We start from the raw sequence: 15,834 nt of genomic DNA on the forward strand, positions 1-15,834 counted from the left end.
TACTTGCTTTGTTACAGATGAAAACGCTAGTTCAGCCTTAAGAGCTAAAGTCCCGAGTTTCTATTTCCTCATCGTATCCCAGTGTCTGGCGCATTAGGTGCTGACTATTTTGCTGAAAAAGTGAAGCAATCAACCCAGAAACGACTCGTGTGTATGCGGCCCATAGTCCGAGGTTAGTATTTGTGTGTTGGCCATTTACCAGTTCAGCAAGAATTAGGCCACCCAAATTATTCCTTAATACCAAGATACAAGTTTGTTTAGATAGGGGGTAGAGTGACCAGCGGATGCCGTGGGAACGGTGGGTGCTCAACAGTTACAGATGCGTGTTTCCAGTACATACCTGTGTGCCTGCAGGCACCCTTCTAAGCGCTTTATTTCTCTTAGTCATTTAGTCCTCAAGACAAGCTTCTTACCCTGTTTCACAGATGAGGGAACTGAAGCCTGAAGAAGTTCAGTAATTTGCCCAAGGTCACACAACTAGTGGTGGAATCCAGAATAGAATGCAGGCAGCGTGGAGCCAGAGTTGTTGCACTTTTTTTTTTTTTTAATTTATTCATTTGAGAGCGAGAGAGAGAGCACACAAGCAGGGGGAGAGGCAGAGGGAGAAGCAGACTCCCTGCTGAGCTGGGAGCCTGACATGGGCTCGGTCCAGGACTTGGAGATCACAGCTGGAGCTGAAGGCAGACTCAACCATCTGAGCCACCCAGGAGCCCTAGAGTTGGTGCTTTTTTTTTTTTTTTAAAGATTTTATTTATTTATTCGACAGAGAGATCACAAGCAGGCAGAGAGGCAGGTAGAGAGAGAGGAGGAAGCAGGCTCCCTGCTGAGCAGAGAGCCCGATTCGGGGCTCTATCCCAGGACTCCGAGATCATGACCTGAGCCGAAGGCAGCGGCTTAACCCACTGAGCCACCCAGGTGCCCCAGAGTTGGTGCTTTAATGCTAAATGTTCCTTACGCTGTTAGAGTAAAGTAGCTAGTGAAGCAGTGGAGTTACAAGTCTGCGAGGATATTTAGTGAAATGTGAAAAACTGAAGAGGTTTAACACCCTAACTAAGGGCTTGGAATTTGGTAAGACTGTAATTTGAATTCACTCCAAGTACTTGTTGGTAGCTGGAGCTACCCAGCCAGCACCCGTGTGGTGGTTGCTCTTTGAGGCATATGTGTCCCGAATAGATGACCTGGGCAGTTTTCCAGACGGCTATCATTAGCTATCTCAAGAAGGGGGTGCTTTACTGTTCCTGGAAGGAGATGAGTAGAGCAAGGTGCACAGAAGACATGCCCTCAAAGATATATTTTTTAGAAATCTCTTACTTGAACTCTGCTTTGACCTCCAGCTGAGATGGGACATGGCAGCTTTTAAAGAGTCATTGAGAGTCTTGGATTCAGCTCCCTTGTGGTAGATTTTGAAGGCCCTTGAGTAAAGATAGTAAAGCAGGCAACTGGATCTTTTGGATCCCCGTCCTGTATATATGGCCTCAACTTCTTGGTTTAGGGGAAGTATTATACTGTGGCACAAATCCTCTGTAAACTAATTGAATACGCGCATAGAACAGAACTCTCGGAAATTTACAGAGCTTTCCCAATGGCTATTGTTTCTACCTATAATTTACAAAAACAAAAGCAAACAAACAAACAAAAAAACCACCCCAAAATATAGAAATATGACTCAGTAAGACTCAAATCAAAACTTGTATATTTTCCTCCACAGAATAAATTCCATGTTAATTTCCATGGTTGGTCCCCAAATCACACGGTTTCTCACACAATACATATATTGGTGTTTTTCTCTCTTGAGAAAGAGAGAAACCTTTACCTGTTAGCTTCCAAAGTCCCCTCTCCCCACCTTTGGACCAGGGAGGCCCATTAGACACAGTCTTAGCCTAGTTCATTGAGTTAACAATTCAATGTTCCACAGAGTTGTTACTCTATGGGTGATTTCTTTAAAAAGTTTTTAACACTAGGCTGTATCTTCATGATGCCACAATCACTACAACAGTTACTTTAAGAGGCTAATCTTACACTAATCAAACTCTGTGTTTGTTTTGAAGTTACATAGATAAGTCAAAGCCTGTGTGGCTTCACATACTCATCGTATTCCTCAACAACTAATTGTTCATGGATTATAGCTAGTTTTACATACCCTATCCAACATTAGACTGTAAGCTCTTATCAGGACAGTTTTGCTAAAATAGGGAAATTGCAGTCTATTATATGTGAGATGCTACTCAGTACCAAGCTAAATCTAGCTGACAGAGGGTCCATGCTCGCTCGCCTTAGTCTATGTTTACAAGCTTGTCAGCAGGGACATGGAAAGCAGGGTGTGTGGGGAGCTGGCGGATTGTGGGATAACTTCTCAAAACATCCTGAAGTTACCCTCAGCCCAATACCATGTGTCCATTATCATAACACATGAAAGCTGGAAGCCTTCTTATGGAATTTCTACTGTTTTTCCTCAGGCAGAACTGTGATTAATCTATTCCAAACACGTAAGCATCCACACACTTTAAAAAAAGAAAAGAAAACTCTAGGCAGGGAGATTTAGCTTTCCCTAAGTAGCCTATTTCAATGTTTCACAAGACTGAGGGAATCTCTTCCTACAACCTAAATCCATCTTGTGGCTGCTTGTGCCAATTCCCCAGAAGCTAGACGACATCTGGTGAGCACATCTGTGTTAAAACCCTTCCTGTCCTCTCAACTGTTACTAGATTCAGGATACATTTGCCATGGGCAAAATTTCTCATAACATTAGACTCCAGACTAATCATTCCTCTTGGCAAAAAATGATGGCACCAATTATTAAAATGTGATGGTGGTTGTGAATGAGCAAAATAAATTAATCTAAGATGAATGACATTGTAACATATTTTTTGAAAAGCTTTCATGTCTGCAAAATGAAAGAGTACTTCTACATGGAATGTCCATTTATCTTCCGTGAAAAGTCTTGTGCAACTGAATGAAGCAGAAAATAGGTTCAGAAGTCTCCATTGGAAAAACAACAGAGCCGTGTGTTACCTTTTCGAAGGTAGTAAATTTGGGGGTTGATTCAGTTAGCTTTCATCATTTTGAAACCCTTAATGAAAAGGATTTCCATCACCATTGCGGAGTGTCCTGAAGATACATAAAGAGCTAGCATAAGAAACCTTAAAGCATGTACAATGTGTACTACTGTGTAACTCAGAGCAAAACAGAACCAAGTTATTAGCATTTCACATTTTAAGTAAAACCTAATAATGTTTTTAAAACACCTGAGATCTGCTAGTGACAAGGCCCTTCAAGGAAGGCAGGACTGGCCACCAATATAATGTTCACAATAAAACAAATTCGTACTGTGTCAGAAGCATCTTCAGTGCGGAGTTCTACGTTCTTCCTGTATCTGGAAGATGTCCCACTGTATGGCACTGGCTGCTCCTGTCCCCTCTCCGAAAGTTTCTCGGTTCTGCTCTAAAGATTTCCAAAGCTTTTTTGTTGGCAGCTTAGGACGCATGCGTGACCTTACCAAAGTGGAAGTGAAAGCTCTCAGTTTTTCTTTTTTCTTCCTTTTTTTTTTTTTTGCAACAGTAAATCTATTAATTTTACAGTCAGTTGAACAGCAATAGATTAATTTGTGTAAAGTCTGTGTTCACAAAGAAAACCTGAACTGCAGGGGCTTGAATGCTTGAAACCACAGCGTGGTGGCTGAAGGCTGGCCACTCTTAGAGCTTGCTGGGGAAGGATGAAGGCAGTCCCTTGTCACCTGCTTCTCTGCACAGGTGCTGACCCCTCGGTCGATCCAGGGCCTCCTGGCGGGGTAGCAGGAAGGCTGGGCCTTTTGTGTGCTACAGAGAACGCTTTTCCAAGGACTGGGCCCATTTTCTCCAGCAGCCTCAGGAAGCAGAAGAAAGAAGAGGTTAAGGGCCACCACAAGGGTCAGAATGGGTTAAATTTAGTTAACATCAGAGGTTATAGCTTTTAACAACAGCTTCAAGAAAACTTATTCGAAGATGCAATTTGTTTCTTCTTTGTCAACTGTTATTTTTTTCCCCCTATTGATAGTGACAGCTTAACAAAGTTGTTATATGCTGGAGGTTTTCATCCGTTAGAGACTAAAGGATTGTGTTCCTAAAAAGAGGTGCAGGTGGAGGACGTTATAAAGCTTCCATGATTTTCAAGTTGGGAGCTTTAAAATAGACTCCCTGCTTGGCTAAGTCAAAAATAATCTGTGAGGGATGCGGGAGAAAAAAATCTCCACTAGAAATGGAGGAATGCTTCAGCAGTCAGATGCAGGGGCTCAGATTTCTAGAAGTTTCTTTGTGTATATTTTACTTTCAACCACCAGTTGTTTTTCAAAATGACCAAAGAGGCCCCCTCTTGGGTTTCCATACATGTGTTTCTCTAAATTTAGAACTTAGTACTGCGCATAAGTAGTTGTGTATTGTTTCTCTATTTGAGCAAAAAAACATGGCTGTAGATTTCTGCATATGTCCTTCAGCTCTGTTCATTCTAGTACCCATATTTTCTGTTCAAGGGCCCAATTCTTGGTCTTTGGAAAGAGAGTCAGGTCAGCTTTAACCTCTCAATTGGAAACTCACACTTCTCGATAGGTATGGTTTACCTAGAACTGATGTCGAGTGTCTTGCTGATTATAGGAAGGCCTCAGCCGCATTTCTATGATAAATACGCAGCTTGACTTTTTTTGAAAGAGTTTTATACATTCACGTGGTTGAGGTTTTAGAATGCTGAACTTGGGTTTCCAGAGCCATGGTTTCTATCTGACAGTCAGAAGTGTGAGTGTAATCTACACATCTAAGTGCTATATGATACTATGCATTTGACAACATGTTTGCTTTGGGTACAATGAAGACTCATGTAATTATTATTTGGGAAATAAGATATTTGTCTAAGAGAATCCTCCAGATGCCTATACATACCTCTCAAATGAACACAAAGTATCTTACCATTTTGAGTAAAAGTATTTTATATAACTTATTACAAAGTATTGCATTCTGAAACATGGTATAACTTTTTTTTTAAGAACGAGGGCATCGTTATGACTATACATTATTATACGGTGCTATGTAATATAGTCATACCTGTATCAAATACCATTGTACCAAAAATGCACTGTTTTTTGAATTTGTAATTTCTGCTCGTCATAGGTTTTCTTACTTTTCTCTCACCATTATACTGCTCACTTCCCCTTCTTGTTGCTGTAGTCGCTTACCTAGCTTTATATTTCTCCCCACTTTCTAACATTCTGCTCAAAGTCCAGTTCAGTCTCACCTGGCCTAATGCAAGTGTTGCTTAGGGGACTTCTATCCTCCATCTGTCCTTATTCCAAATCAGCCCTCACAGCACAGCCAGGCTAACCTTATTTTAGGAAAGCTGCACCTGCACACTTTCCTTGTGACGGTTTTCCTCGTCCCACCTGCTGAATCGGATTGTGAGGTTCCACTCTAGCATTTACCACCCTCTGCATGGATCTAAAACCTACTGGAGTTGACAAGTGAGTCAGTTTGCTTGCTCTGCCCAGGCCCCTTCCTCAGCCCCCCAAAGTGGAGCCTTGCGGAACAAAAGTCCTGTCCTCTTTCCTTCTTCCTGTTCAACAGCTGATTGGACCAGAGGAGAAGACTGCCCTGCAGGAATCCAGTCCACAGACTGTGACAACTTGCATATTCTGAATGGGACATTTGCTGGATGTCAAATGTGGCAGGAGATACTAATTGGATATTCATTCTGCTCTTTCCCATGTTTTAGCTGGGCACATAGTTGCACAGAGTAAGGACAGTGTGTGTAGCCTCCCCAACAAATAGGTGTGGCCACATGACCGAGTTCTGGCCAGTGGAATATATGTATACCTACTCCCATGTGACTTATCCCATAGTCCCGAGGAGTCCTCGTTTATGTCTATTATCCCAGTATAATTATTAATATCCTTTTCACTCTTTCATGGCATATCACATGGCCACACTAAAAAAAAATCAGCTGTGGTATGTGCAACTTCCAGAAAGTTCTCTTAGAAGGAGAGTGTGCTCTTCCTCTCCTTCCTGCTTTCTGCCAGCTGAAAGGTGGACAGGATGGCTGGAGCTTGGTTGGCCTCCTGGAGCATGAGGGCCTCCTGGAATGGAAAGCGTGCTTGGCAGAGCAATGAGATAGAAGGAACCTGGGCCCTTATACGCCAGCACATGGTGCTTCTGGATTTACTGATTGTACGAGAGAAACAAGCTCTTATATTGCAGCTGAACCTATCCCTGCAACACGTCATTCAAACAAAAAGTCGTATAAAGTTGTTTATTTTATGAATCAGGCCAGCGACGCACACTGGAGTTTTCATGCAGCTGAGTTGGTCTGCAGAGAGAGGCAGGAGAATAAAACAGACATGCGGAAAGAACCATGCAGAAAAATAGGAGATCGTGGGGCTTGGTGAAAAATGGGGTAGAAGCTTTCATGTCTAACTTTCTGATTCCAGTCTCCATGGAGTCCACTGGTCTGCATTTCCTACCTGTACATACCTCTTAGGTGGATTTTCTCACAACACCTATCAGTGCCACCAAACATCATTATAGCTCTAACTCTCTCTTCTTCCACCACTGCCAAGCAGCTAGATGACTACTTGCTGTTCCCTAACCATATTTTGTGCTGTTCTGCCTCTGTGCCTGTTTTTGCCCTACCTTTTGCCTGGAACAGAGCCATCTTTCCAGCCCTAGCCCAAATGCCACCTCTTCCGTGAAGCCTTCCCTTACTTAGTCCAACTGGGTGAATTTCTCCCTTCTTCTGACCCCTGTCATTTTATGTATGCTTGTTCTGTGGCTTTTCTTTTTCCTCTGCCTCCCAATATAGTTACCTGAATACTTGGCATTTCCTGCCTTCTGCATTGCCAACCCCTTAGAGGGAGGGACTGTACCCTTGCCAATTTGGTTCTAGCACCAAACTGCATACCTTTAGTGTACATTAAGCATTTGCTGAAGAGTTGTGGGCCATAGAGTACACAGCTAAGCCTTTTCTAATGGTCTCTGAAATAAGAGAAAGTGAACTCTCTTGGTTGAAGTACATGAGGTTTGGGGCAAGACTTTGTATCTTGTAGAGGCTTCTCTTACTGTTTTTTTTTTTTTTTTTTTTTCTTGCTTTGAGTTGAGAGCGCTTAGTAAGAGACCTCTAGGTATCTTATTATGGTTTTAGGAGGAATCTTCTCAATCACTATGGGAAGTTCGGCTGAGATAGGCATCTTTTACTGAAGCAAACTTCCATGCTAAGTAGTATACTTGTGACTCTCATGATTTACAATTACTGAACGAGACCTGCAGAGAGTCTAAAAAATATATGAAAAATATCACAGTCTGTCTCATAAAGGAGTAATAACGAGGTCTTTGATCCTTGTATTAATTACTACATTATGGACTCTATAATTGCAACCTACATGCCGTATAATCATTATCATCATTTTCAAAAAGATTATCAAATGATCACACATGTGTAACATTGGGTTAACCTTGCTACCTCTAAGTCAGGAAGGTCACAGCCCAGTAGAAAATCCAGTCTAACCATTTCTTTATGTTCTGTACATAACTGATGGATTTTGTGATTGGCTCAGTCAAAGGTTTGGGTATTAATGCTTAGAGGGGAAAAAAAAAAAAAAAACAACCAAAACCCTGACACCATAAAATAGATCCACATGTAATTATAACTGTAATTTTATTATAGTCTAGAAGGATGCATCACAAATGCCAGGCATGCAACAGAGTAATGGGGGATAATGAAGAAAAAGGTCTGTGTGCCTCGCATTTATGATACATCACTTCTAGTCTATAATTGATAGCCTTTGACTTTCCTAAAACCCCTTTCACACTCAACCATCATATCATGACACACTGATAGGCCTATTTTTATAGTTTATATTTTATAGTTTATATTAATAAGACCACAAGTCACAGAAGTTGGCACTGATTTCACTCATTTAATATTATTCTTTTACCAATTAGAATGGATTTGAAATTATTCTTTTTATAATTGGCCTCTCACTCACCTGCTTTCTGGAATGGGGGAGAGAGCTACCAAGTTAGAGTTGGTCTAATGGGACCTTCGTCTTAGCCAAAGTCTGGGTCAGCCAGTCCCTCCTCGCTTCCTGGACATCCAGTGTGGCTAGAGGGCTTGCACACCAATGGCAAGGACGAAAGGATAAAACGGGCTGAGAAACACATTCACGCTGTTAATGCAACAAAGCCAGAGAAGGAAACACAGGGCAACAAGGAATTAATTCTACATGTGTAAGGACACCTGGAGAGCCACATGGCCAAGCACCAGTTACCCATAAGGCTCAGCAACAGGAATGCAAACCAGGAGCTGGGACCTTAGGTCCCGCTGGTTTGGCCACTGTGTGCCCTTGCTCACGTTACCCTGTAGAGCAGTTTCATCGTCTCTTACATGGGGAGAGCAAAAGTATTTTCTGCGTGGACTTGTGAACATTTAAAAAATACACACGACACACATGCAAACTTGGTCAGTTCCTGGCACTGAGGATTGCTTGACGAACGTTAGCTATAAAAGTCATACATGGAAAACAGACCTATGGAAAGTAAGTGTGTCATTCCCAGGAAAGACCCAGACTAGCCTTCTGGGACTAGCAGTAGATTAGACTGTGTTGGCTGAATTTTCCTCAATCCCAAACTGATCTTTTCCTACCACCTTTTTATTTTTTTGTTGATAATGTGTTTTAAAACTGGATTATAAAAGTAATCTTCCTCATTTTCTTTCAGTTGAATTTATTTTTCTTATACTTTGAGCATACTATATGGCTTCGTTGTCTTAGGCTTCTCTGTTTGAATGAATCTTAATGACAAGTAGCCTATGGCTTCTTATACATCTTTCAGTTGCCACCATTTCAAGGCAACAGAGTCGTTAACTTCAAAGTCATTGACTTTTTTGATCAGAAAAAGGCGTAAAAAGTTTTCGATGTTGACCTTGGGCGAATATAAAGATTTTTAAAATCGAAGGAGAAATACAAATCAAAACCACAATGAGATCCCACTTCTCACCCCACTGCAATGGCTAGAATTAGAAAGAAAACAATGCCAAGTGTTGACAGGGATATGGAAAAATTGGTAGCCTTTATAAATTGCTGGTGGTGTGACTATTGTGGAACACAGTTGAGTTTCTTTAAAAGTTAAACATAGACATACCATAGGATCCCAAAATTCCATTGGTTAGGTACTAACCAAGAGAAAACACATGTCCACACAAAGACTTGTACGTGAATGTTCATAGCAGTATTATTCACAATAGTCATATGTGGAAATAACCCAAATGCCCATCAATACCCATCAACTAAAGAATGGTACTGATCCATGCCACAGCACAGATGAACTCGGAAACATTCCATTCAGTGCATGAAGCCAGACATAAGAGAACACTTACCGTTTCTCCATTTATATGAATTATCCCCAAGGAGCAAATCTATAGAAACCAAAAGTCGATTTATGGTTGCTTAGGGCAGGGGTGAGAATGGGGAATAATTATCAAAGGAAAAGGATTTGGGTTTTTTTAGGGTAATGGAAATGGTCTAAAATTAGATTGTGGTGATGGTCACACAACTCTGTGTCATTTACTAAAACTCATTGAATTATGCACTTAAAATAGAGTGATTTTTATGGTATGTAAGAATTATGGTATGTACCAATACTATATATCAATAAAGTTATTTAAAAAAAAAAAAACAAAGAAGGGATGGCTGGGTGTTTCAGTTGGTTAAGCATCTGACTCTTGATCCAGCTCAGGTCTTGATCTCAGGGTAGGGAATTCAAGTCCCTCATTGAGCTTGAGGCCTACTCAAGGGAAGAGAGAAACAGAAAGAAGGAAAGAAAGAGAGAAAGAAAGAAAGAAAAGAAAAAGAAAGAAAGGAAGGAAGGAAGGAAGGAAGGAAGGAAGGAAGGAAGGAAGGAAGAAAGAAAGGAAGGAAGAAAGGAAGGAAGGAAGGAAGGAAGGAAGGAAGGAAGGAGGGAGGGAGGAAGGAAAGGAAAAGAAAGGAGAGGAGGAAGGAAAGAAAGAAAAGGAGGAAGGAAAGAAAAGAAAAAAAGTAAGGAAGAAAGAGGAAGGAAGGGAGGGACGGAGGGAGGAAAGAGGGAGGGAGGAAGGAAAGAAAGGGAAGAAAGAAAAGAGAGAGGGAGGAAGGGAGAGAGAGAAAGAAAGGAAGGAAAGGAAAGGAAGGAAGGAAGAAGAAAGAAAGGCTGTTTTAATAATAAAGTAATTAAAACACTTCTAGGAAAATCTTATATAATAAAATGATCATTTTACCAAAGTTCTATTCTCAGTGTTGCATTTATTTTGTCTCAGTGAATACTTACTGGGATCTTAAATATGATCAGCATTTCTATTTTCTAAAATTATTATCGTGCAAAAGTGCAGTTTGTGTTTCTTCCAATTTATGTGGTAGTGAGTAGAATGCATTTTCCCTAGTGTGTCAGCATCTCATGGGATTGAGGGTGTTCAGGTTTTATACTTTGCCTCAGTAATTAAAAAATACAATTATAGCAAAATTTTTATGAAGCTTATGTTTAAAAAAGCTGTCATAACTTTAAGATATCATTTTGGTTACTGCTGATAGAATATTATGTACAAGAGGAATAGAAACGCAGCTACATTTCACATTAGATTGCATATGAATCACACTTTTAGTGACAGATATGTTACAAGTTCAGGCCGTGCGCAAATGGAATTTCTTTTATAAATTAAGTTGTATGAATAGCAAAGCTTATTATTCCATTATCCCAATAAGATTAGAGATTTCTTATTTTTGCTGATTGTCTAAAATATTCGAATGAGAGGAGGCCAGGTTAGAGCTGACCCTTCACGTTCAAAGTGCTTGAGTGTCTAAGGTGTCCATAGAAAGAAGCTGGATCTGCGATGTACTCCTGTAGATTCCAGAATTTCCATTCTGTCGTTAGACACTTTCATGAACATCTTGCCTCACTGGCTTAAGGGTTTCTGTCACAAAACAATGCTACTTATTGAATCATTTTTATGGCCTGAAGATACTGTACTGAACAGGAGTCAGGCTCCAGAGGAAAGGAGCCCAATGGTGTGGTGAATTCTGTCCTTAATCCCATGACAAATGACCCCTGGGTTTCCAGAGGGGGGCAGCATGCACAGCCGCCAGGAGAGCTGCAAAGGAGAGATCAGTGCAGGAGCCCAGTTGACAACGGAAAGGATGTGCTGGTTGGAGCACTAATGATGATCAAAACGTCTCCAGGGTTAAGTGAGTACCGGAGAGGCTCAATCAACCTGGGGAAGTAACTTCCCAGAGTCGCGTACCTGGGGTTTGCACAACACCTGGCTCGGACCAGGGGCGTGCCCTTGGTGGCAGCATTGGCCACTAGGGGTTGCATTCCCCAGCTGCCTAATTTTCAGCTTCGGTGCCTTCTTGGAAATGACACTGTAACAGCCCCAAACCCGGGTGACCCAGCCAAGTGTACATATGGAGGCAGAGAGTTGGGGGAGGGGTGTAAAGGGATGGGGTGCTCATCCAGCAAGGCTGCCCAGCATTTCCCATCTTGCTCCTCTGGAGGTCCCACACTCCCTTCCCAGGGGGACCTTTGGGCTCTTCCTGCCTCCAAGACCAGGGTTGGGTCTGCGTTGCTCTGCAAATTCCGACTTGATATTCCTTTTCAAGGATTCTTCTTTTCTGGTCTTGGGGATGGAGGGATTCTATCTTGTTTTGGAGAAAGAGAATTCTGGATCAGAAAACTGAGCCTCAACACCCAGGGGTCTCACCCTGAGTTATGGCTTCCCATATCTCCCACTTGACCCCAGCCTAAAGGCTAAATACCTTCAGTGCATTTTCTCAGTGATAATGATACAATAGGTAAAAACATGTACACACATACACGGATATAGAGCATATCATGTATGTCAAGCGGCTTGACATATATTGACTCATTTAGTTCCCATGAAAGATCCTATGATTAAGTCCTGGTATTGTTCTTCTATACCTTTTGTAGATAAGGAAACTGAGGCAAGAGAGGTCAAATAACTTGTCCAAAGTCACACAGCAATGGATGGTAGAGCTGGGATTAGAGTGTAGGAGGTCTGTCTCCAGAGTTCATACTCTTAGCTACTGAACCAGAAGTGATAGTTAAAACAAAATATTGTGGTAGGTTATTTATGTCATAACAATCAAATAGTAATTTTTTATTTTTATTAAACTGAATATGGGACTAGGTCTTGCTTAAAGTGAATTATAATCCCATAAAGTGAATTATAATTCCTTTCCTTCTCAAAAACACTGCCAGGAAGGCCATACCGAAAATCATGAGGTAATCTTTATATTACTGTTTACTTGATGCTAAAAATTCTCTGTGTTCAGTGGGGAGGACAGAGCTTCATAGTGAGAATCAGGGGACCTTTATATATTTCCTAACTCCCTATTTTACCAGCTGTGGTTCCTAGAGCAATTAATTTTGATTCTCCGGACCCTTGCTTCTTCCTCTGTAAAATGGAGTAATGGTGTCGCAGGCTTGCAGGGATCAAATAGGATGTACTAAAATATTTTTGAAATTGTCAAACAATATACAAATATCCGATATTATTCATCTCCTGATCCAGGTTCCCTCGAAATATTTTTCTCTGAGTATTTTCTGACTTCTGGGCATAAACTTGAGAGAAGATATGACGTAAACCAGCGCTACTCAGAGTAGGGTCTGTGGACCAGCAGCAGCCCCTGGAAGCTTGTGAGAAATGGTATTTCCGGGGCCCCTTCAGAGATCTACTGATTCAGAAACTGTGGGCCTGGGAACCAGCTACCTGGCTTTGACAATCTCCAGGTGATTTAGATGTGTACTAAAGTGTGAGATGCACCAATGCAGACAGGTTTTCTTTCACTCATCCATTCATTCTCCATTCATTCATTCATTTGTTCATTCAGTACTGGTGGAGTATCTCTAGAAAGGGCCGTGTTGGGAGGATAAGTAAGACACAATTACTATCCTTAAAGAGAGAATATTTTTCTTAATTAACTCCTTTTCATTCTTCAAGATTCTGTTCAATGCCCCCTCGAGGGGCTGACAGGGGCCCCAAACACAGGCTGTTTCCACTAAACCCTCCTGAGAAAACAAACACCAAGTAAATGGCGAAGCGCCCATCACCAGAGTTTGCTGTATACAGTGGTGGTTGAGTAGGTCGCATGGTAATTAGTAGAACTCAGTCCACAGTGCAAACTCCATCATGCTCACCAATCCTTCATCACCCTGTGAAGGGTGACGGCTAGGGACCCCTGCTGAGGACTGCTAAGAGTCCCTACCTAAAACTGACGACCTGACTTTGCTGATTGCCACCAGAATAGCACACAGGGTCAGGAAAATGAGGGAAACAACATTCTTTCTAGACTATTGCTTCAATACAGCTCTGTTCTGATGGTGGGCTCTGTATAACACCTACTTTGCAGTGACTCCCAGTGTCTGCTGCTGTCCCCCAGGAACACGGACAAACTCAAATGACAGGGTATGATCACAGCTTTCTTAGATGGGGAGACCCTGAGCAATTCTCCTGGCTTGGCATGTTTCCCGAACAGAGACCACCTGGCAAGGTGAGAAAAAGCCTAGGTTTGCTGGTAGGTGAAACCTTGGCCTTGCCATTTGTCAGTGGTTACGTTGGACATGGTGTTGTACTCCTCTGCCAAATGGGGATAAATAATTTTAATGCATAGCTGGAACATTGCCTCTATATTAGATACAACAATTTGAGTGCTGTTGTGGTTTTATGATAAAGTACTTCACTAAGGGCTGGAGGGTGGGCAGGTTTGGGGTTTTCACAAGCTGGTGATATTGGAACCACTAGAACCATTCACATTGGGTCCACCCAAGAAGAAAGCCTTCAGCAGGACAGCAGCCAAGGTGGCCATCACTGGGGCTCAGAGGGGTACAGCCACGTGTGGTCATCCCTGATGTGGCCTCACCATAAGGGCCACAGATCTTCTCCCCATCTCACGGCTGTCTCCCCGTCCCCCATAACTTGTTTCCACCTTCTCTCTACCCTTCTAACACCCAGGGAGAATTTCGGTTCAGCATGGGGCAGGGGACAGGGAGGAGATGATTGTTTGATGGGTTAATCATGGGAACTCTTCCCGTGGCATTCTTAAGCCACTGCTGACTTCTAAATGGAGGGCGGATGCCAGAGCCCTCTGTGAAGTCCTACATTCCTTCCAGAAGTTGTCACTGAGAGCCATGCCATGGCGTGCTGCTGGAGACCTTCTGCAATTATATTTGAGCTTCTGCTCTTTTGTTGGGAGGTGGGAAGTGGGAGGACACTGGTGAAGGGGAGGTGTGGAATGTGGAGGGAACGGCATGGTGGAGGGTGGGGATGGGGCCCGGCTGATAAGACAGAATTATGTTTCCAGAAGCACCGAGCCTCATTGGAAATATTGATTCCTCCCTGGAGGTCACAGCCCAGGCTTTGTTGTGCCTTCAGAAGGGCTATTTATACATTTGGTCTCTGTGCCAGCTCTGCTAAAGTGCTGTTTAAAAAAGAAAGTAGTAATTATTAACTGCACACCCCGATGCGGGTATCAGAATCAATTCAGAACAAAAGCTTTCACATAAGCGTTCTACTCCCACTGCTTCAGGGGGAAACTGGAATCCTCTTCACTTCTAGCTAGAGCAAGGTTCTTGGCATAACTTAAATAAGGACTTCCGTGTCCTTGAAATCCAGCCATGTTTTGGGGTTTGGGCCCATGCTCTGACTTGTGCTCTGATACTTTACCCCTCCTCCCTCATGCACACCTGGGGTGGGGGGTGAGGGAGGAGTAGATTGAAATGTTTGATCTTAAAAGCAATCTTTCCTTCTCACGCTTTTGAATTCTTGGCCTTCCTATCCATGCCTAGCTCAGCAGCTTATTTGCCAGAAGCCTGGAGATTTCACACCAAAGTCTCAGGACGTGCCCAGGTCCTTACTGACTACGCTGCTGAAGGAGAAATCCCAAGTGAGACCAGCAGAAGAACCAGCCAGCTGAGCCCTGGTCAACACTCAGAACCACAGGAGATAATGAAATGCTGGTCATTTTAAGCCACTTATAAGTTATGGGGGTTAGACTTATATTAAGGAAGTAGGAATATTACTCTTTTGGAAAGCAGAAAAGTAGTCCTTAACCAAAATCTAGAAAGGCATTTTGAAGCAGATATCCTATTCTTTATTATTATCATAAAAAATGTTCAATAAGCCAAAAACCTTATGCCTAAAAAGTGTTCATTGTTGCATGATTTTTAAAAATTTACAAATGAGGGGTGCCTGGGTGGCTCAGTGGGTTAAAGCCTCTGCCTTCAGCTCAGGTCATGATCCCAGGGTCCTGGTCAGCAGGGAGCCTGCTTCCCTTCCTCTCTCTGCCTGCCTCTCTGCCTACCTGTGATCTCTGTCTGTCAAATAAATAAATAAAATCTTTAAAAAAAATAAAAATTAAAAATAAAAATAAAAATTTACAAATGATATAAAGGAGCAATAATGACTGCAAAACCCAATGATGTACTAAATTATGATACAGGGGGTTATTAACTTGCTTTTGGAGGTGATACAAGGGAATCCTTCCTGTGCAATTCCGTTGGAGCCAGTGATTTAAAAAAAATTGTACATATATCAGAGACAGTATTTATTTTTACCTTAAAAATACACAGTTCCATTCCTTTTCTGCCTTTTTCTGTAGACTAAGGTTTTTTTTTTTTAAGATTTTATTTATTTGACAGACAGAGATCATAAGGAGGCAGAGAGGCAGACAGGGGAGGGGGGGAAGCAGGCTCCCTGCTGAGCAGAGAACCCAATTTGGGGCTTGATCCCAGGACCCTGGGATCACGACCTGAGCCGAAGGCAGAGGCTTTAACCCAC

General features: G+C 42.2%; 1 long non-coding RNA gene and 1 pseudogene across 3 annotated transcripts; one reads left to right on the plus strand and one right to left on the minus strand.

Moving 5' to 3' along the window:
• The window catches only part of LOC125096227 (ral guanine nucleotide dissociation stimulator-like), a 254,921-nt pseudogene that overhangs the window by 151,745 nt on the left and 87,342 nt on the right, over nucleotides 1-15,834 (minus strand).
• Nucleotides 50-14,994, plus strand: LOC125096233 (uncharacterized). 3 transcript variants are annotated; one of them, XR_007126105.1, is made up of 4 exons: nucleotides 53-172; nucleotides 12,571-12,788; nucleotides 13,409-13,549; nucleotides 14,844-14,994. It is a non-coding gene; the product is annotated as an uncharacterized LOC125096233 (long non-coding RNA). The 3 variants fall into 3 exon arrangements; XR_007126107.1 differs by having other exon boundaries at nucleotides 13,439-13,549; XR_007126106.1 differs by lacking the exon at nucleotides 12,571-12,788 and having other exon boundaries at nucleotides 50-172.

This window comes from Lutra lutra, chromosome 3 (assembly GCF_902655055.1).
Source record: "Lutra lutra chromosome 3, mLutLut1.2, whole genome shotgun sequence".
Lineage (NCBI taxonomy): Eukaryota > Metazoa > Chordata > Mammalia > Carnivora > Mustelidae > Lutra > Lutra lutra.